This window comes from Anomaloglossus baeobatrachus, chromosome 2, assembly GCF_048569485.1.
Source record: "Anomaloglossus baeobatrachus isolate aAnoBae1 chromosome 2, aAnoBae1.hap1, whole genome shotgun sequence".
NCBI lineage: Eukaryota > Metazoa > Chordata > Amphibia > Anura > Aromobatidae > Anomaloglossus > Anomaloglossus baeobatrachus.
This window is the reverse complement of record NC_134354.1, coordinates 730,329,572-730,350,718: the sequence shown is the minus strand read 5'-3', so window position 1 is coordinate 730,350,718 and position 21,147 is coordinate 730,329,572. Positions and strand designations below refer to the sequence as shown.

The following is a 21,147-nucleotide window of genomic DNA, read 5'->3' as shown; positions in this document are numbered from 1 at the left end:
ATGAATTCACAGATGTACTGTTCTGGAGTGAAAGACAAGATGCTACCATCACTCTGTGCCCTTGGTAGACGTGCACTTTTTCTTCACATATGACCTACATTTCATTGATGGTAACATGAATTCACAGATGTACTGTTCTGGAGTGAAAGACAAGATGCTACCATCACTCTGTGCCCTTGGTAGACGTGCACTTTTTCTTCACATATGACCTACATTTCATTGATGGTAACATGAATTCACAGATGTACTGTTCTGGATTGAAAGACAAGATGCTACCATCACTCTGTGCCCTTGGTAGACGTGCACTTTTTCTTCACATATGACCTACATTTCATTGATGGTAACATGAATTCACAGATGTACTGTTCAGGATTGAAAGACAAGATGCTACCATCACTCTGTGCCCTTGGTAGATGTGCACTTTTTCTTCACATATGACAACATGTTGCAACGGAAGCATTAGGTGACATGAGTATGGTGTTCCTTTCTTTATGTAAAAATTTATGTAAAGGTTTTTTTTATGTTTTGGACTGTTATATTTTGAGTTCAGTGGGCAAGTCAAATTCTGTAGCATATCTATAACCATTAAGCAACAGAAATTGTATTGGAAATCTGCTGCAGAAAATTTGTAACAATTCCGGTGCTTCCTATCACTTGCTGAAAGATAAAAATCAAAGGTAATATCCTTAAAAGCACCATTTGGCAAGAATATTGTGCTTTTTTGTCCCAAGGGTGCCACAACAGACAATGGTCGCTCTGATTTCTGGTGTCAGGAGATCACAGCGCAGGACTACAAACACATTTGCTCAGGTTACTACTGCTGGCTGTGCAGATTCTGCTTTATCCAGCGCTGCTAGGGTTAAGTAGATCCTCTGGTTCCTGAAACTTTGATTGGAAGTTATGGGCAGCTGTTCTCTATTGTTAATTAGCTCTGCTATAAAGATTTCCCTCCTAGCTCTGGTAATTGCTGGTGATAGTTTCTACTTAACTTTACAACCTGAGCTGTGGACCAGGAAGCCATTCTGAGAACACTTGCTGAGTGAAAGTTGTGTTGTTTTCCCTTCCTTGTCCTTTTGTGTTTTTCCCCTCTGGTCCATTCCTCGTTATTACCTCTTTTTGTTTTGAGTGCTTTGTATGATTGCTGTTTATTTTACCCTTGTCTGTCTAATCCTCTCTGTGTTTTTAATCTAGAGCAAGACTAGCGTTCCTGCTGCCCTGTGCACTATACAGGGCTGAGTCCAGGGAAAGACAGGGATAGGCACGTGATCGGCAACGGGGTGAAACAACCCATATAGGGACATTAAGGAATGCAGGGATCAGCCTCAGGTGAGTTTAGGAGGTGACCCTGCTCCCCTTTCCCCTACGCCAGGGCCCAACATTATATCATGTACCCTGTGTGTTGCGGCCCTTGCCGGGGATCCCGTGTACCTGGTGGAACCCTGGTAGTCCCTGCGTGACAATTTTTTATGTTTTTTTTGCTTATAGTCATATTTATAAATTACATAGTGATTGCTCATGAACCTACACATTGCTTCTGTTTCACATTTTCCCTTGACATATATCCTTTAAGTGCAAAAGAAAGTTACTCCATTAACAAATCCCAACAAATACTCTATATTCGTTATTTTTTGTATTGTTTTCCTGTAAACATCATGTTTGACAACTCATAAGCATTTTCCTCTTTCCACACAGTAATTAGTCCTTCCTTAGCAATTCTTGGCTCAGCCGCTCAATAACCATCTACCAGCTAATGTATACAATTAGGCAATAGACACTGTCAGAGATAAAATGATCAATTGGAATTATCCCACAATGAAACATAAAAGAAACCCTTAAGAGTAAAAAAAAAACAAAAAAAAAACAAAACACAAAGATTTAAAAACTATGTGAATTCTAAATACTTATTATTATTTATTACATTGTAAACATAAAAAAATGTAAAAACAAAACTGTTCTTGTGATAAAGCAAAAAAGCAGTCAATAACCAACATAGAAAAGTGATTTCCCTTTAGGAGAGGTTGAAGTGGGCTTCCATTATCCAGAATGATTTTGCCTCTCAAGACAAGAAAGCTCTGATGATTGTTTTGCACTCCCGGCATGCCATAAGCTTTTGACAAAGATTAATGGGAATTGCCCAAGACATAAGAAAGGGCATGTTTTGCAATTTTTTCCCCCAAAATAACAAAATGCATGAAACATGTAAGGCTAAGCACCGCACATTCCACATCTGTACCTGTATTACATTTGCCCTTGTTATCAATCTAAGGGGCACAGCAAGCCGATGCTGTGATGTCGCACGCGATAGTCCCCGCCCCCGTCGCAGCAGCGATATCCTTGTGATAGCTGCCGTAGCGAACATTATCGCTACGGCAGCTTCACATGGACTCACCTGTCCTGGGACGTCGCTCTGGCCGGCGACCCGCCTCCTTATTAAGGGGGCGGGTCGTGCGGCGTCACTGCGACGTCACACGGCAGGCGGCCAATAGGAGCGGAGGGGCGGAGATGAGCGGGATGTAAACATCCCGCCCACCTCCTTCCTTCCGCATATCCTACGGAAGCCGCAGTGACGCCGGTAGGAGATGTTCCTCGCTCCTGCGGCTTCACACACGGCGATGTGTGCTGCCGCAGGAGCGAGGAACAACATCGGACCGTCGCGTCAGCGTAATTATGAATTACGCCGACGCTGCACCGATGATACGATTACGACGCTTTTGCGCTCGTTAATAGTATCATCTAGGCTTTACACACTATGATGTCGCTTGCGATGCCGGATGTGCGTCACTTTCAATTTGACCCCACCGACATCGCACCTGCGATGTCGTAGTGTGCAAAGCCCGCCTAAGTGTTATGTGCCCTAAAGTGCACACGTGGCAAATGACATAAACTAAGGTCTTACTTAAAGGGGTTTTGCTACGAACAAAGTTAATTTCAAAGTTAATGTTAATCAATAGATCTTGAAATAATAATCATTTATACAATTGGATGTGTTTAAAAAAAAAAAATAAATCTTCCTGTGCTGAGATAATCTTATATGTGCCCCCTGCTGTGTACTGTGTAATGGCCGTGTCTGACAGGGACATGGTCTGATCATAACACATCTCCTGGGCAGGGTAGGAAGTAGAAGAGAGTAAACCAAGATTCCAGCATGTCATTGTATCTGATTCTTTCTGTGAGGTAAAGCATTTTCCTGCCTGTTTTTACAAAAAAATATTTCACCTCACAGAAAGAATAATTTGCGAACCTGTGCTATGTATACTTTATTACTTCCTCCCTGCCCAGGAGCTGTGGTATGATCAGACCATGTCCCTGTATTGTCAGACACGGCTATTGTACAGTACATTGCAGGGACACATCTAACTGGATGACTCAGATGGACACTTGGACCATTGCTTCCTGAGTGGTCATCGATGGTTACATTCACCTCTTAAAGAATCTGGGGAAGGTGCAGGGTAAGTTAAGGTAAACCAAAAGTTCTAATCTTCCAGGAGAAACACAAGCCAGACAGTCTGTACTTCCAAGCACGGTCCACTTCAGAAATATCACCAGTAGGAATTGGATGCCCGGTGAAGCCTTAAATAGTTACACCCCCGGGTGATAGGACTGACTGAATAACAGCATAGGAAACACTTGTTGGCAGAAAGGCAATGAACCCACAAAGTGTCCATACAGAGACAAAGTCTTCAGAACTAGGACAGCGACCGAACCTGATCTCAGCGGAGAGTGAAACGGACCACAGCACAGGAGGCTGCCGGATCAAATCTGAAGCATGACACTAAGTAAGTGGCTCTAAAGTTAAGGGAGCTTTACACGCAGCGATATCGCTAGCGAGCGTACCCGTCCCCGTCGTTTGTGCGTCATGGACAAATCGCTGCCCATGGCGCACAATATCGCTAATACTAGTCACACGTACTTACCTTCCTAGCGATATCGCTGTGGGTGGCGAACAACCTCTTCGTTAAGGGGGAGGTTCGTGCGGCGTCACAGCGACGTCACACAGCGGCCGACCAATAGAAGCGGAGGGGCGGACAACAGCCGCATTAACGACACGCCCACCTCGTTGTTGGAGGACGCAGGTAAGCTGTGTTCGTCGTTCCTGGGGTGTCACACGTAGCGATGTGTGCTGCCTCAGGAACGACGAACAACCTACGTCCACAACGACCAATGAGATTTTGAAAATTAACGACGTGTCAACGATCAACGATAAGGTGAGTATTTTTGATCATTAACAGACGCTCGGAGCTGTTACATGCAACGACGTTGCTAACGACGCCGGATGTGCGTCACGAATTCTGTGACCCCGACAACATATCGTTAGATATGTCATTGCGTGTAACAGGGCCTTAAGTCTGAAATTATATCCATTCCACCTTTGGAGACCAATTATTTGGTCTGAGCTTCGGAGTATCAGGAATACTCTTTTGTGCTATTTGGAATACTGGCCTCCTACACCATCTGCATAGAACATATACTGTACACTCTTCTTCTATCCCGAAGTTTGCTTTATAACACAAAAACCTACAGGCACATTGACTGATTTCCATCTAAAATAAGCATTATACCATATATAAGCCATTAAAAGTTTTCTATGCTGGGGCTACAAAGTGACTTTTGCCACAATACTGTCATGATTCTTTCTTGTGGCTGTGCTTTTATGCAGAGCCAATATGTTTTGTGTGTGTTGTATTTTCTGATTCTAGGCCCAGTGGGAGGAGCCTATTCGGTAAATGCCTCATTCCAGGTGATCACTCTGCCTTATCTTGGAGCCTTTTCACCCGGAACGCAACCAGTTATAGTTCCTGGCTAGCATTATACGTTTCTGGTTCTCGTGAGTGGTTCTGATCTTGTCCTACTACCTTAGTTCCGTTCCTCGTTCCCTCTCCTCCCTTGCTCTGACTGAACACCCTGCTTCCCTGACCTTCGGCTTTCTGTGACTTCGGCTCTACGTGTTCCCTGGTCCCTGACATGTCCTCTTGGCCTCTGACTCCTGCTCGTACCACTGACCTTGTCTCTGTTCCCCTTTGGCTATTGATGCTCCTTCCTGGTTACTGACCCCTGGCTCTCACGCCACCTCGACTTCTCTCACTCCCTCTGTATTGATGTTACCTCCTGGTTTCTGACTCGGTTTGATCGACTACTTTGCAGACCTCTTCCACTAGGGTACTTGCGGCCTCTAGCAGTTGTACACCTCATTACACCTAGGTGCCTGATATCTTTCTTGCACACTTGTGCCCCCTAGTGGTTTAGTGTCACAAACACAAGTAGTGTGGCCAAAGATGGCTAGCTGTCTCTGTAAACACATCGCACTATACTACTGACCCCCACTGATCAGATATTGATGGCCATCAATAAAAGAGTAGTGGCCAAATCCTTGAAGATATCCTTGGAGTGTGTCCACATTAGGGGTACTTCTCACACAGCGAGATCACTAGCGAGATCGCTGCTGAGTCACAGGTTTTGTGACGTACCAGTGACCTCATCAGCGATCTCGCTGTGTGTGACACTAAGCAGCGACCTGGCCCCTGCTGTGAAATCGCTGATCGTTACACACTGTTCTGGTTCATTTTTTGCTCGTTGGTCTCCCGCTGTGCAGCACACATCGGCGTGTTCGACGGCGGGAGACCAACGAGCACCGACTCTGTGTAAGCAGCGTACGCTGGTAACCATGGTAAATATTGGGTAACTAAGCAAAGTGCTTTGCTTAGTTACCCGATATTTACCCTGGTTACCAGCGTACACCGCTTAGCACTGACTCCCTGCACACGTATCCAGGGTAAATATCGGGTAACTAAGCAAAGCGATTTGCTTAGTTACCCAATATTTACCCTGGTTACCAGCGTACATCACTTAACGCTGACTACCTGCACACGTAACCATGGTAAATATCGGGTAACTAAGCAAAGAGCTTTGCTTAGTAACTCGATGTGTACCCTGGCTACGTGTGCAGGGAGCCAGCACTAAGCGGGTGTATGCCGGTAACCAGGGTAAATATCGGGTAACCAAGCAAAGCACTTTGCTTAGTTACCCGATATTTACCCTGGTTACCAAGCGCAGCATTGTTACAGGAGTTGCTGGCGGCTGGTCGCTGGTGAGATCTGCCTGATTGACAGCTCACCAGCGACCATGTAGCAACGCACCAGCGATCCTGACCAAGTCATATCGTGGTCGGAATCGCTGGTACGTCGTTTAGTGAGACGGTGCCCTTAGTCATTGAGGCTATCAGGCAATCTCAACAAATCATTGGACCTTGGCCTTTATTAAGTTTCCTTATAGCCGTGGGTTTGATGACATCACATTGTATACTATATGTGCAGAAATGGAGACTTCTATATCTGGAAACATTATTCCTTCCTTTCGGAAGGAATGACATAAGTTGTGAACTTATAATGATATTTGCTGCTGCCAAAGAGAGGACGGCTTCTATGATGTTTGGAGTCTTTTAAAAGGAAATGAAAGGAAATAGCCCACCAAATGTGCCCTCCGCGTGCATTTATCAATTCTTAATCACGCTGTCGTGTATGTACAAACAGCTGGCAATTTAGTCTAATTACCAGCAATACTAGTCTCTTCAATTAGTGCTCTAAATTTAACTCTGCTACTCAAATGGGGCCCGTGCGAAATGTCAACAAGTGCGGAATGATTGAATCTCTTCCTCTGCAATCAAGTTTTCATTGTCTGACATCTCCTGAGATATTTTGGTGGTCTTCAGCCGATGTAGCAGCAGAAGGAATCAAGTCAAATTTTCTTTTTCTTTTTTTTTTATTCCCTGAATAGTTTTACAATTGTAATCAGTAGTAATTTTATAGTCTCTCTCCTTCCGGATATTAGCATTATCCTGGATTCTCTGAATTTAGGTGTCTTCTGGTGTCTCATCCTTAACCCAATCCTCTTAGTAATGACTTAAAGCTGCACTGTTAGGGATAATAATATTACTATACCTACTACAGTGAAGGAAATAAGTATTTGATCCCTTGCTGATTTTGTAAGTTTATCCACTGACAAATACATGAAAAGTCTATAAGTTTAAGGGTAGGTTAATTGTAACCGTGAGAGATAGAATTTCCAAAATAAAATCCAGAAAATCACATTGTATAAATTATATAAATTTATTTGCATTTTCCAGAGAGAAATGAGTATTTGATCTCCTACCAACCATTAAGAGTTCTGGCTCCTACAGACCAGTTAGACGCTCCTAATCAACCCATCACCTGCATTATAGACAGCTGTCTTAAATTGTCACCTGGATAACAGACTCAATTAATCAGTCAGACTTTAACCTCTACAACATGGGCAAGACCAAAGACCTTTCTAAGGATGTCAGGGACAAGACCATAGACCTGCACAAGGCTGGAGTGGGCTACAAAACCATAAGTAAGACGCAGGGTGAGAAGGGGACAACTGTTGGTGGAATAGTAAGAAAATGGAAGAAATACAAAATGAGTGTCAATCGACATCGATCTGGGGCTCCATGCAAAATCTCACCTCGTGGAGTATCCGGGATCATGCGGAAGGTGAGAGATAAGCCCAAAACTACACGGGGGGAACTTATTTATGATCTCAAGGCAGCTGGGACCACTGTCACCAAGAAAACCATTGATAAAACATTACACCATGATGGCTTAAAATCCTGCAGTACCCACAAAGTCCCAGTACTCAAGAGGGCACATGTGGAGCCGGCCCGTCTGAAGTTTGCCAATGAATACCTGGATGATTCTGAGAGTGAATGGGAGAAGGGGCTCTGGTCGGATGAGACAAAAATTGAGCTCTTTGGCCTTAACTCAACTCGCCGTGTTTGGAGTAAGAGAAATGCTGCCTGTGACCCAAAGCACACCATCCCCACTGTCAAGCATGGAGGTGGAAACATTATGTTTTGGGAGTGATTCTCTGCTAAGAGCACAGGACTACTTCACCGCATCAAGTATTATTATTATTATTATTTATTTAGAGCACCATTAATTCCATGGTGCTGTACATGAGAAGGGGGTTACATACAAAATACATATACAAGTTACAGTAGACAGACTAGTACAGAGGGAAGAGGGCCCTACCCTTGCGGGCTTACATTCTATAGGATTATGGGGAGGAGACAGTAGGTGGGGTGTAGATTGGGTGGCAGCTCCGCACGGTGGTCGGGCTGCAGCTCTGCACGGTGGTCGGGCGGCAGCTCTGCACGGTGGTCGGGCGGCAGCTCCGCACGGTGGTCGGGCGGCAGCTCCGCATGGTGGTCGGGCGGCAGAGTGTTCATTGTAGATTGTAAGCATTTCTGAACAGGTGGGTTTTCAGGTTTCGTTTGAAGGTTCCAAGGGTAGGAGATAGTCTGACGTGTTGAGGCAGCGAGTTCCAGGAGACTGGGGACGCTCGGGAGAAGTCTTGGAGTCGGTTGCGTGAGGAGCGAATGAGAGACAATCAATGGGACAATGCATGGAGCCATATACCATAAAATCCAGACTGACAACCTCCTTCCCTCCGCCAGGGCATTAAAAATGGGTTGTAGCTGCATCTTCCAGCACAACAATGACCCAAAACATACAACCAGAGCAACAAAAGATTGGCTCAAAAAGAAGCACATTAAGGTCATGGAGTGGCCTAACCAGTCTCCAGACCTTAATCCCATAGCAAACTTATTGAGTTGCCAAGTGACAGCCTCAATATCTTAAAGGAAGGGTGTCGCGTTTTTTTATTTTTGTATTAATAATAGTGATTATGAAATCAAGTATTTTTAATACAAAATTAAACTCACTGTTTATTTCGTTTTTATTTAATTCTAGTTTTACTGAAGCACTGGGGGCTGCCATCTTGGATTTGGTGTTTGTAACGACAGTTACTCACCTCCTTTATGGCATCCCCCAGGGAATAGAGGACAGTGGTTGGAATCCGACCCCATCTAGTTAAATGCAGAAGGCATCTGCTGTGAAATGGATGCGCCCCCCTGTGCTGTCCAGATCACAGCAGAGGGAGGAGATCAGCGCCATCATTGTGGAGCTCACAGCTATGCTGTGTGCTGCACTTTACCCCTGTCACCCGCCGGGATGGATGAATGATGGATGAATACTGGCGCAGGGCAACTGTGATTGCACCGTTACTGATCCTGGCGCGCTGCTCCCCACTCTGCCGCCACCCCCCTCATCCCCCGCACTCTGCCACGAGACCCCCCTCCACTGCACTATGCCGCGACCCCCCCATCCCCCGCACTATACCGCGACCCCTCATCCCCCGCACTCTCCCGCAATCCCCCCTCCCCCGCACTATGCCATGACTCCCCCATCCCCCGCACTCTGCCGCAACCCTTCCTTGATGCACTATGCACTAGTTACGAGTACTGAGCAACCGAGCATGGTAGTGCTCACTCATCTCTAGTTACGAGTATTGAGCACCCGAGCATGGTAGTGCCCACTCATCACTAGTTACAAGTACTGAGCACCCGAGCATGGTAGTGCTCGCTCATCACTAGTTACAAGTACTGAGCACCCGAGCATGGCAGTGCCCGCTCATCACTAGTTACGAGTACTGAGCACCTGAGCATGGTAGTGCCCACTCATCACTAGTTACGAGTATTGAGCACCCGAGCATGGTAGTGCCCGCTCATCACTAGTGGAAACTTATTCTATAAAGTATTTCAATTAGAGAATACAAAAAAAATTCTAGAAAATATCAGATATAATCTTTCACAGCTAAACATCATTGATGGATCACACTTGCACCAAAAATATGAGCCCAAAAGAAACCAGGATGGCAGTGCTGGATCTCCCAATAGACTTGGTACCTGAAAAAAGTCAATGCAATTAGTACTGATCTGTACAACTGTAACGGGGGCAGGGGGCGCCTCAGGGGGTATAGTCGGGTCCCCTCGCCTTGTGGGCCGCAGGCTGAACCCCGGCCCGGCCGTTACTTGCAAAACAGGTGTGTTGTTGGGGCAGAGTGTGGATGCATGGGGCCCATTCATGACAGCGTTCTTTCTGTGCTCTCCAGCTCCTTCTTCACTTTCAGGAAAGAGACAATTGCAGGCAGCAGATAAACCAAACACCAATTTATTAAACAAAGCTTCCATCTTTCTGTTTGCAGCAGGTTTACTTTAGTACGTTACAAGTTACAAGTCCTTTTCTACGAAAACGGTTTCCTTTTTCTCTACGGGCACTTTCCTTTGCCTGCAGGGGACATACGTTAACCCCCTAGTAGCTGCGCTCTAACCCGGATTTACTGTAGGGCAGATCCAGCACACACTACCGGCTCTGGATAAGTTTTCACCTCTCCACTTCTTTGTCAGGGCACTAACCTTCGCCTGCAGGGGCCACTTGTTATCCCCCTGATAGCTGCACTCCACTCTAGTACACACCACCGGCTCCGGACTAGTCCCAACTCTTCCACCGTTTCTCATGGGTTTCCTCTGCTTTCTAGCCAAGAGTACTCACTCAGGCTGACTGACTCGTCTCACTCCCACACTCTGCCCCGTCACCTCAGACCGAGCTTGCTCGCCTCTCACATCTCACTGCACACTGGACTCTGCATTCAGAACCCTTCCTTCCCCACCTAGGCTGCCCTGCCCCTTCCTTCCCTGCCACTGTTACCAGGGGAACCACTGCTCTACACTGGCACCTAGTGGGGAAACAGTTTATGACAGGTAACATTTTACCATCAACATTTACAATTTGCCACCATACTACTGTGGCGTCTTCAGGGGGGGAAAAACCGCTCCTTCACTACCAGGGGTCCGACTACCCCTTACATTCCCCCCCTCTTTAACCTCAGCCTCCTGGCGAGGTTCGTACCTGCAAAACAACACATGTAGGAAAACACACAGACTGGCACACAAGTTTGGTGCCCGGAGTCCCTCCAGGGAAGCTTCCGGTCTTAGTCGCACATCTGCCCGGAGGCCCTCCTCAGGCGCTCCCGGTCTTAGCTGACCTTCTGCCCGGAGGCTATTTCCAAGCGCTCCCGGTCTTTGGGTGGGCAGAAAACAACAAGACAACAAGATTCCTTCTTAACAGTCACGGAAGGAGTCCACGCACAGTTCTGCATTAAGCTCCTCCCGGGTTCAGTACTTTTAACGTTGCTTGAGCTGTAACATTCGCTGGCTCCTAACAACAAACAGACGTCTCTTCCGGATGACCACCTCTTCACGCTGGGTGGTATGCACACAGCCATTCGGCCCGCTGGGCCCTCACATGGTCGGAGAGGGACTGTCCAGGTAAGTGGGGTAGCCTACGAAACGGCTCATAACCCGGTGGCTCCGGTACTTCCTTCTCCGGTTCAGGCCCTTCAGCCTCCTGCGGGGGTGAGGGGGTAGCTAGACGGGACCGCAGTGGGCTGCCGACAACAACTACCGGGTGCGACACCATACTCTGATGTATCACCAGTAAGGCCGATGCTTCTCTTGGCTTGTCTCCAGCCGTAGGTTTGGCGGCCGCTTTTGGCGCGACCGTCGGGGTACTCTTCAGCCCACAGGCTTCAGCGAGCGCTTGCTTATGCTGAGCGCGCCACGCTCTGTTCTCCATTCTGCTTGGTCCAGGTATTGGAGTTTGCTTCTTCTTCCACTGCCGGGGTTGCAATCGCGCCGGGGAAGGTGGAGGCGGTTCTTCTTTTCCCACTTCTGCCCATACTCCGCCCCCGGCCTCACCCACCAGGTCGGCACAGCGTTTGCGACGCCTCTTCTTTCTTGCGGCGCCGCCCACGTCTCTAGACCTCTGCAGTATCTCGGGGCAAGCACCTCCCCTCTTTGGGCGGTGCACTCCGGGCTTCTTCCTTACAAGCCAGCCCAGCGCTTTTCGTTTGGCGCCCACTTTTCGCGCCTTCACTAAATCCATGAGGACGGCCGCCATCTTGCCGCCATCTTGTGGCCTGTTCAGTACATCAGGCACCACTTGGTCTCTGCTCGGGGTTTCTCTTCTGCGGGCTTGATCCTGCCGACTACGCCAAAATGTAACGGGGGCAGGGGGCGCCTCAGGGGGTGTAGTCGGGTCCCCTCGCCTTGTGGGCCGCAGGCTGAACCCCGGCCCGGCCGTTACTTGCAAAACAGGTGTGTTGTTGGGGCAGAGTGTGGATGCATGGGGCCCATTCATGACAGCGTTCTTTCTGTGCTCTCCAGCTCCTTCTTCACTTTCAGGAAAGATACAATTGCAGGCAGCAGATAAACCAAACACCGATTTATTAAACAAAGCTTCCATCTTTCTGTTTGCAGCAGGTTTACTTTAGTACGTTACAAGTTACAAGTCCTTTTCTACGAAAACGGTTTCCTTTTTCTCTACGGGCACTTTCCTTTGCCTGCAGGGGACATACGTTAACCCCCTAGTAGCTGCGCTCTAACCCGGATTTACTGTAGGGCAGATCCAGCACACACTACCGGCTCTGGATAAGTTTTCACCTCTCCACTTCTTTGTCAGGGCACTAACCTTCGCCTGCAGGGGCCACTTGTTATCCCCCTGATAGCTGCACTCCACTCTAGTACACACCACCGGCTCCGGACTAGTCCCAACTCTTCCACCGTTTCTCATGGGTTTCCTCTGCTTTCTAGCCAAGAGTACTCACTCAGGCTGACTGCCTCGTCTCACTCCCACACTCTGCCCCGTCACCTCAGACCGAGCTTGCTCGCCTCTCACATCTCACTGCACACTGGACTCTGCATTCAGAACCCTTCCTTCCCCACCTAGGCTGCCCTGCCCCTTCATTCCCTGCCACTGTTACCAGGGGAACCACTGCTCTACACTGGCACCTAGTGGGGAAACAGTTTATGACAGGTAACATTTTACCATTAACATTTACAATTTGCCACCATACTACTGTGGCGTCTTCAGGGGGGGAAAAACAGCTCCTTCACTATCAGGGGTCCGACTACCCCTTACACAACCTGCACAATGTCTGGATCATGGACTGTGTAAACAGATGCCACATCAGAAATGTTCTCATCCCCGTGACGGAGGTCCAGAGAACGTCTCCTAATTTAGTTTTGGATGTAACTTCTGTGCTCCTGACATTTGGCCCAGGCCAAGTCCTTTGTCATAAATTTTGTGTGACCCTGGACCAGCTGTCCTGCTGCTGTCCGGTGCTACAGTCTACAAAAAAAGAAACTACTGGGAGCGACAAGAGGATATAAATATTCAGCACACCGGTGGAAAAGAGATTTGTGCAAATAACGATATTAAAGTAATAAATCTGTACTGAAACAGATGAAAACAGAATATTAAGACGGGGAAACTTTATCTTGTTAATGTATCAAAAATAGCGTGGAGCCCACTCCGTTTTTTTTAAGTGTTATTCCCATCTCCAAGATCCTATCCCAATATATAGTAGGTGTAATAATAATATTAGCAAACACCTCCAATTAGAAATGTGGTATAGTTCTCCTGATATAGCCATGTCTCTTACCTCAGGTGCTGGGCATTGCAAGAGATTAGTTATCAATGGTTACAACCACTAGCAACTAACTGTCAATATATGCATGGTCATAACCATGGTCCTGCAATCATTGGCGTAACTACAGTCTAAATGGCCCCAGTGCAGAGTTTGAGCCTTTTCTCCCTCCCCCCATCAGATGTACGGACCATTGTAGCATTTTAAATCCTATAAAGACATACAAGTTGCCCCCCTCCCCATTTTATTGTGTAGTAATGTCCCCCATCCTGGGCCACTTCCTGTTAAATAGGTGCACATCATGGTCCCATCCTGTTGTATGACTCCATCATGGCTATATCTTGGTATATATGTCCACTATGATGGTATATATATACAGTATCCCCATCATAACCCCATCATGGTATATCTCCCCATCATGGCCCCATCCTAGTATATCTCCCCATCATGGCTCCATCCTGGTGTATGACCCCGATCATGAATATAGTCCGGTATATATGGCCACACTCCCCTATATATATCCCCATCATTGCCCATCTTGGTATATAGCCCCCATCCTGGTATATAGCACTTCATCCTGGTATATAGCCCCCCCATCCTGGTATATAGCCACCTATCCTGGTATAAAGCCCCCTCATCCTGGTATATAGCCCCCTCATCCTGGTATATAGCCCACTACTGCACCGCACACAGTAAAAAAAAAAACAACTGTCCTATGTGTTCACTTTCATAATGACATAATGAAGCAAATGGAATTTTGTATAGAGAGCTAGGATGGATGCATAGATAGATAGATGTACCGAAAGACAGGATGGATGGATAGATAGGATGTACCGATAGACAGACAGACAGAATACACAGAGACAGACAGTATACACAGACAGACAGTATACACAGACAGACAGTATACACAGACAGACAAACAGTATACACAGACAGTATACACAGACAGATAGTATACACAGACAGTATACACAGACAGATAGTATACACAGACAGACAGTATACACAGACAGACAGCTACATATTGCACACCATACACTGTGTGCAGAAATATTAGGCAAGTTGTATTTTAGAGGATTTTTTTATTATTGAACAACAACTATGTTCTCAATCAACCCAAAAGACTCATAAATATCAAAGCTTAATATTTTTGGAAGTTGGAGGGTTTTTTTTTAGATTTGGCTATCTTAGGAGGATATCTGTTTGTGCAGGTAACTATTACTGTGCAGAATTATTAGGCAACTTAATAAAAAATATATTCCCCTCTCACTTTTTTATTTTCACCAGGTAAACCAATATAATTGCACAAAATTTAGAAATAAACATTTCTGACATTGAAAAAAAAACAAACCCAAAAAATGAGTGAGCAATATAGCCACCTTTCTTTATGTTGACACTCAACAGCCGACCATCCATAGATTCTGTCAGTTGCTTGACCTGTTTACGATCAACATTGCGTGCAGCAGCCACCACAGCTTCCAGACACTGCTCCCAGAGGTGTACTGTTTTCCCTCCCTGTAGATCTCACATTATATGAGGGACCACAGGTTCTCTATGGGGTTCAGATCAGGTGAACAAGGGGCCAATGTCATTATTTTTTCATCTTTTAGACCTTTACTGGCCAGCCACGCTGTAGAGTAGTTGGATGCATGTGATAGAGCATTGTCCTGCATGAAAATCATGTTTTTCTTGAACGATACTGACTTCTTCCTGTACCACTGCTTGAAGAAGTTGTCTTCCAGAAACTGGCAGTAGGTCTGGGAGTTGAGCTTCACTCCATCCTCAACCCGAAAAGGTCCCACAAGTTCATCTTTGATGATACCAGCCCATACCAGTACCCCACCTCCACCTTTCTGGCGTCTGAGTCGGATTGGAGCTCTCTGCTCTTTACTGATCCAGCTTCTGGCCCATCCATCTGGCCCATCAAGAGTCACTCTCATTTCATCAGTCCATAAAACCTTTGAAAAATCAGTCTTAAGATATTTCTTGGCCCCGTCTTGATGTTTTATCTTATGTTTCTTGTTCAAAGGTGGTCATTTTTCAGCCTTCCTTACCTTGGCTATGTCCCTGAGTATGGCACACCTAGTGCTTTTTGATACTCCAGTAACGTTGCAGCTCTGAAATATGGCCAAACTGGTGGCAAATCGCTTCTTGGCAGCTTCACGCTTGATTTTCCTCAATTCATGGGCAGTTATTTTGCGCCTTTTTTGCCCAACACGTTTCTTGCGACCCTGTTGGCTATTTGCCATGAAACGCTTGATTGTTCGGTGATCACGCTTCAAAAGACTGCTGCATCCCTCTGCAAGACATCTCACAATTTTGGACTTTTCAGAGCCCGTCAAATCTCTCTTCTGACCCATTTTGCCAAAGGAAAGGAAGTTGCCTAATAATTAAGCACACCTTATATAGGGTGTTTATGAGGGCTGTAACCCCCAGCTGTCTACTTTATCTATGCTGATTATCCAAAATAGGGTGGAGCCTTCTCTGGTTTTTTAAAGTGTTATTCCCATCTCAAAGTTCCTATCCCAATATGTAGTAGGTGTAATAATAATAATAATAATAATAATAATAATAATATGTGCAAATACCTCCAATTAGAAATGTAGTATAGTTCTCCTGATATAGCATGTCTCTTACCTCATGTGCAGGGCATTGCAGGACCTTAGGTATCATGGTTACGACCAATAACAACTAACTGAAACTATATGTGTGGCCATAACCATGGATACATAAGGTCCTGCAACGCCCTGCACATGCGGTAAGCGACATACCTAATCAGGAGAACTACACTATATTTCTAATTAGAGATACTGTATTTGCTAATATTATTATTATTATTACACTACTACATATAGGGACATGATCTTGTAGATGGGAATAACCCTTTAAATTATTAATTTAAATAATGTTTAAAAAATGGCGTGGCATCCCCTCTATTATTGACAAGGTAAAGCTGACAGATGAGGTTGCCCCCAGCTGTTAGCTTTACCTGTGCTGGTTAGCAAAAATGGGTCTTTTTTTTTTATTGTTTACAGCAGTGTACAGAGATCTGCATGTAATAAAGCGTGTTGATTGACAGAACTGCAGCCTTTCAACAAACTTTATTAACATACGAACAGTACCCGAACTCCGACACAGACTGTGTTCTAGTCTGAGACCCGAAAACCTGATGTCCACTACGAACCCCGAACTTTACAATTAGCGGTGAACTTTACATCCTTAGCAGTGATTGCACTGTACACGCTCTTATCTCCTTAGTTCCTTTTCAGGAGTTTTCCCTAAATATTCTGTTTTAATCTGTTTTGATAAAGATTTATTATTTTAATATCATTATTTTGCCGCTATTTTCTCATAAGTCTGATGCACTCTTTTTTATTTTTTTTTTTACTTTTTTGTTTGCAGTGGATATTCTTCTTCTTTCGGGCACTGAGAGGGGGCGATGCATCAATGGTGAAAACACTTTGAAAGGTCACAAAATGTCTGGATCATTTTCCCTGGCCTACACTAGAATAATTGGATCCTACCATTCTAACATTGATTTTCAAAGTAAATACATCAGCCTCATCAGGTCTAAATGTGTTTATTAGTCGGGATCTGAGGCTAGGAAGAGGAAACAATCCGTACTTTTCCAGGAGGAACAACAGAGGAACACCATAATGCAAAACTTTAAATTAGAGATCCTGAAAACGTCATGAAATTTAAAGAAAACTTTTTTTTTTTAAAGTTTCAGAACTTTGCATGAAAGGAAAAAACTTATCATTTGTTTAGGATATATTTTTTTCAAGTATTCTGACTGTCACTATTGATTTACTTCTCCCACATGTGCATTGTGCAGCCGATCACTGGGCACTGAACAGACACAGCACCGCGGACCGCTAACTACAAGCTCACACAACACTGCGTTACGTCACTATGGTCTCTGTCATGCCATTGGCCAACATAACCCTCATAGTGTTTTTTCATTGGTTCTCCAAAAGATCAATCAAAATTAGTAGGCGGGGTTTGTATCGCGATTCCCCGCCTCGTGTTCGGATTGGTGGAGGCTTGCAGAATACGTAATGGTCCTGTGTTAGCTCCTCCCACACAGCGTTGTGTGTGCGGACAGTGCTGAGGACAGTGATGGAGATTACCGGGGAAGGACGCTGACCGGCGGCACCGGCGACCTGAGAGGCGGAGAGCGGGGACGGCAGCTGCTGGCACGGTACGTGCTCCTCTCACTGCACGGAAACGGGCTCAGTGGTCGGGAGGGCGCCCTCCATCCACAGCAAGGTCGCCTGTATACGGGATTAATCCCCCGGGGCTCACAGGCAGGGGGGTTGTTATTGCTGCTGTGCTTAGGCCTGTGGCCAGTCACCTGCATGTGCGCCTCTGTGCACGGAGCCGACCCCGAGCCCTGCATTCCGGGGTCACTCATTTCTAGCCATTGTTGTGATGGGCGATGTGTAAAATTGTCTCCCGATCCCAAACAATCCGATACGATTTATAGAACGTTCCTGGGGAAGGGGGCAAGAGACTGGGGAAGGGGGCTAGGGACATGGGGAAGGGGACTGGGGCAAGGCATTGGGGAAGGGGGCAAGGGGACATGGGGCAAGGGAAGGGGACATGGGGCAAGGGACTGGGGAAGGGGACATGGGGCAAGGGACTGGGGAAGAGGACATGGGACAAGGGACTGGGGAAGGGGACATGGGGCAAGGGACTGGGGAAGAGGACATGGGGCAAGGGAAGGGGACATGGGGCAAGGGACTGGGGAAGGGGACATGGGGCAAGGGACTGGGGAAGAGGACATGGGGCAAGGGAAGGGGACATGGGGCAAGGGACTGGGGAAGGGGACATGGGGCAAGGGACTGGGGAAGGGGACATGGGGCAAAGGACTGGGGAAGGGGACATGGGGAAGGGGACATGGGGCAAGGGACTGGGGAAGGGGACATGGGGCAAGGGACTGGGGAAGGGGACATGGGGCAAGGGAAGGGGACATGGGGCAAGGGACTGGGGAAGGGGACATGGGGCAAAGGACTGGGGAAGGGGACATGGGGCAAGGGAAGGGGACATGGGGCAAGGGACTGGGGAAGGGGACATGGGGCAAAGGACTGGGGAAGGGGACATGGGGCAAGGGACTGGGGAAGGGGACATGGGGCAAAGGACTGGGGAAGGGGACATGGGGCATGGAAGGGGACATGGGGGAAGGGGACATGGGGCAAGGGACTGGGGAAGGGGACATGGGGCAAGGGACTGGGGAAGGGGACATGGGGCAAGGGACTGGGGAAGGGGACATGGGGCAAGGGACTGGGGAAGGGGACATGGGGCAAGGGACTGGGGAAGGGGACATGGGGGAAGGGGACATGGGGCAAGGGACTGGGGAAGGGGACATGGGGCAAGGGACTGGGGAAGGGGACATGGGGCAAGGGACTGGGGAAGGGGACATGGGGAAAGGGGACATGGGGCATGGGAAGGGGACATGGGGGAAGGGGACATGGGGCAAGGGACTGGGGAAGGGGACATGGGGCAAGGGACTGGGGAAGGGGACATGGGGGAAGGGACTGGGGAAGGGGACATGGGGGAAGGGGACATGGGGCAAGGGACTGGGGAAGGGGACATGGGGCAAGGGACTGGGGAAGGGGACATGGGGGAAGGGGACATGGGGCAAGGGACTGGGGAAGGGGACATGGGCAAGGGACTGGGGAAGGGGACATGGGGGAAGGGGACATGGGGCAAGGGACTGGGGAAGGGGACATGGGGGAAGGGGACATGGGGCAGGGGACATGGGGCAAGGGACTGGGGAAGGGGACATGGGGCAAGGGACTGGGGAAGGGGACATGGGGCAAGGGGACATGGGGCAAGGGACTGGGGAAGGGGACATGGGGCAAGGGACTGGGGAAGGGGACATGGGGCAAGGGACTGGGGAAGGGGACATGGGGCAAGGGACTGGGGAAGGGGACATGGGGCAAGGGAAGGGGACATGGGGCAAGGGACTGGGGAAGGGGACATGGGGCAAGGGACTGGGGAAGGGGACATGGGGCAAGGGAAGGGGACATGGGGCAAGGGACTGGGGAAGGGGACATGGGGCAAGGGACTGGGGAAGGGGACATGGGGCAAGGGAAGGGGACATGGGGCAAGGGACTGGGGAAGGGGAAAGGCTGGCATGTGGGCGAGGGGGGCTGGTGCATGGCCAAGGGAGGCAGGCGTGTGTGTGAGGGAGGCCGGCGAGGAGCCAAGGGAGGCTGTCAAGTGGGCGAGGGGGGCTGTTGTATGGGAAAAGCGGGCTGATTGCATGGGCCAGGGGTGAGGGGGGGCAGTGAGAGGCCAAGGGAAGCCGGTGCGTGGGTAAAGGGGACCGACGAGATGGCAAGGAAGGCTGGCGGGAGGGGGAGCGGCATGTTGGCTGGGGGGCGAGTGAGACTGGCTTGTGGGCACAGGAGGCTGGGGCTTGCTGGCCCGTGGCTGGAGGAGGTCCGGTCTGTTCAATTTGTAGCCACTTGATTGAAATCTCTCATCTGAAAATTGATCTAACAAAAATAAAATCTTGCAGTCTCCAGAATGATCGCCTGGGTCGGGAGATGACTTGAGCTGTGATTCTGGGCACTCCGGCGTCTCTAGGAAATGTAAATGGACTTTTAATTAAATAGGACACTTCTTAGAATATTTAAAAAAAAGAAAAGTAATAGAATTGAATCTCTTAAAATGTCCGATCAGTCTGATTGGTCAGGACCCTGTGCCCGGCGCACACATTCGGAGGCTTCTGGCCGATGTTCTGAGTGGCAGGTATCTCTCCCGACTTCTTATCTCGGGAGAGCTAAAGGATCGGCAGAGCCGAAATCTGGCATGCCGGCTCCTTATCTTCCAGACAGTTGTCTGGGGTCCCATATGCCTCTGTCTGTCAGACAAACCTGTGGCCTCAAAGGGTGGGCCGATGGTGTGTGTACCCCCGTGCAGCCTTTACAGAGAGATCCATAAGTCTGTGATGCCCTTACGGTGTGTGCAGCACAAAATATCTGACCAATATCTGTTTAATCAGGACTATGCAAACCTAGATTGGTGTATTTGGTGACCCGGGGTGTGTTCACATGGCGTCTTATGCTGAATGTGCAGGAAAATTGATTTGTCTGCTAAACACAGTGACGGCGGCGTGCACGATATCAGCGAGACAACCGCAATACAACAAACGGAAAGGTTTGAATTTAGGATGCGAGAATATTTGGTGTAATCAGCCCATTCTATCAGGAGGCTGATCAGCAGAATAAGGCTGCGTTCACGTCCTGTAATCACCCGATAGAACGGATCCAGCAGAGATCCATTGGCAAAAAAGCTCTGCAAACACAACTTTTTTTTGTCTGTTTTGAAAAAGTAGATTTTTGGCAGGATGAGATGTTTAACATGGGAGTCTATGGAAAACGCATCCATTAACTGATTGATATTCAGCCATCCGTTTTTTTTTTTGTTTTTTTTTTACGGGATCAGTTTTAAATGGAAGATAAATTGCAATCCGTGAATAGATCCGTCCTCCAAAGATCAAAAAATAACGGATCCCGCAAAAATCAATTTTTTTTTCAAAACGGACAAAAAAAGTTCTAACGGATAATTTCTGGACGTGTAGACTTAGCCTTGCAACTGATGAAATTGGGTTGGTTTGGATTGGAAATGTTTCTGATTGCAATGGGTCTGACTACGGTGACCCAATACCCCAATGATCTTCACCCTCACTCCCCCCATCCCACGATCTTCGCCATTCTCCTCCTCCCCCCCCAATGATCTTCGCCATTCTCCTCCTCCCCCCCAATGATCTTCGCCATCCTCCTCCCCCCCCCA

At 47.8% G+C, this 21,147-nt stretch overlaps 1 protein-coding gene across 1 annotated transcript in view; it reads left to right on the top strand.

Moving 5' to 3' along the window:
• The first annotated feature begins 17,434 nt into the window (after window positions 1-17,434).
• Window positions 17,435-21,147, top strand: part of WASF3 (WASP family member 3) — an 85,779-nt gene continuing 82,066 nt past the window's right edge. Inside the window, exon 1 of the mRNA XM_075337373.1 lies at window positions 17,435-17,545. The gene's annotated coding sequence lies outside the window, so the exon portion shown is untranslated. The remainder of the gene's footprint in view (window positions 17,546-21,147) is intronic.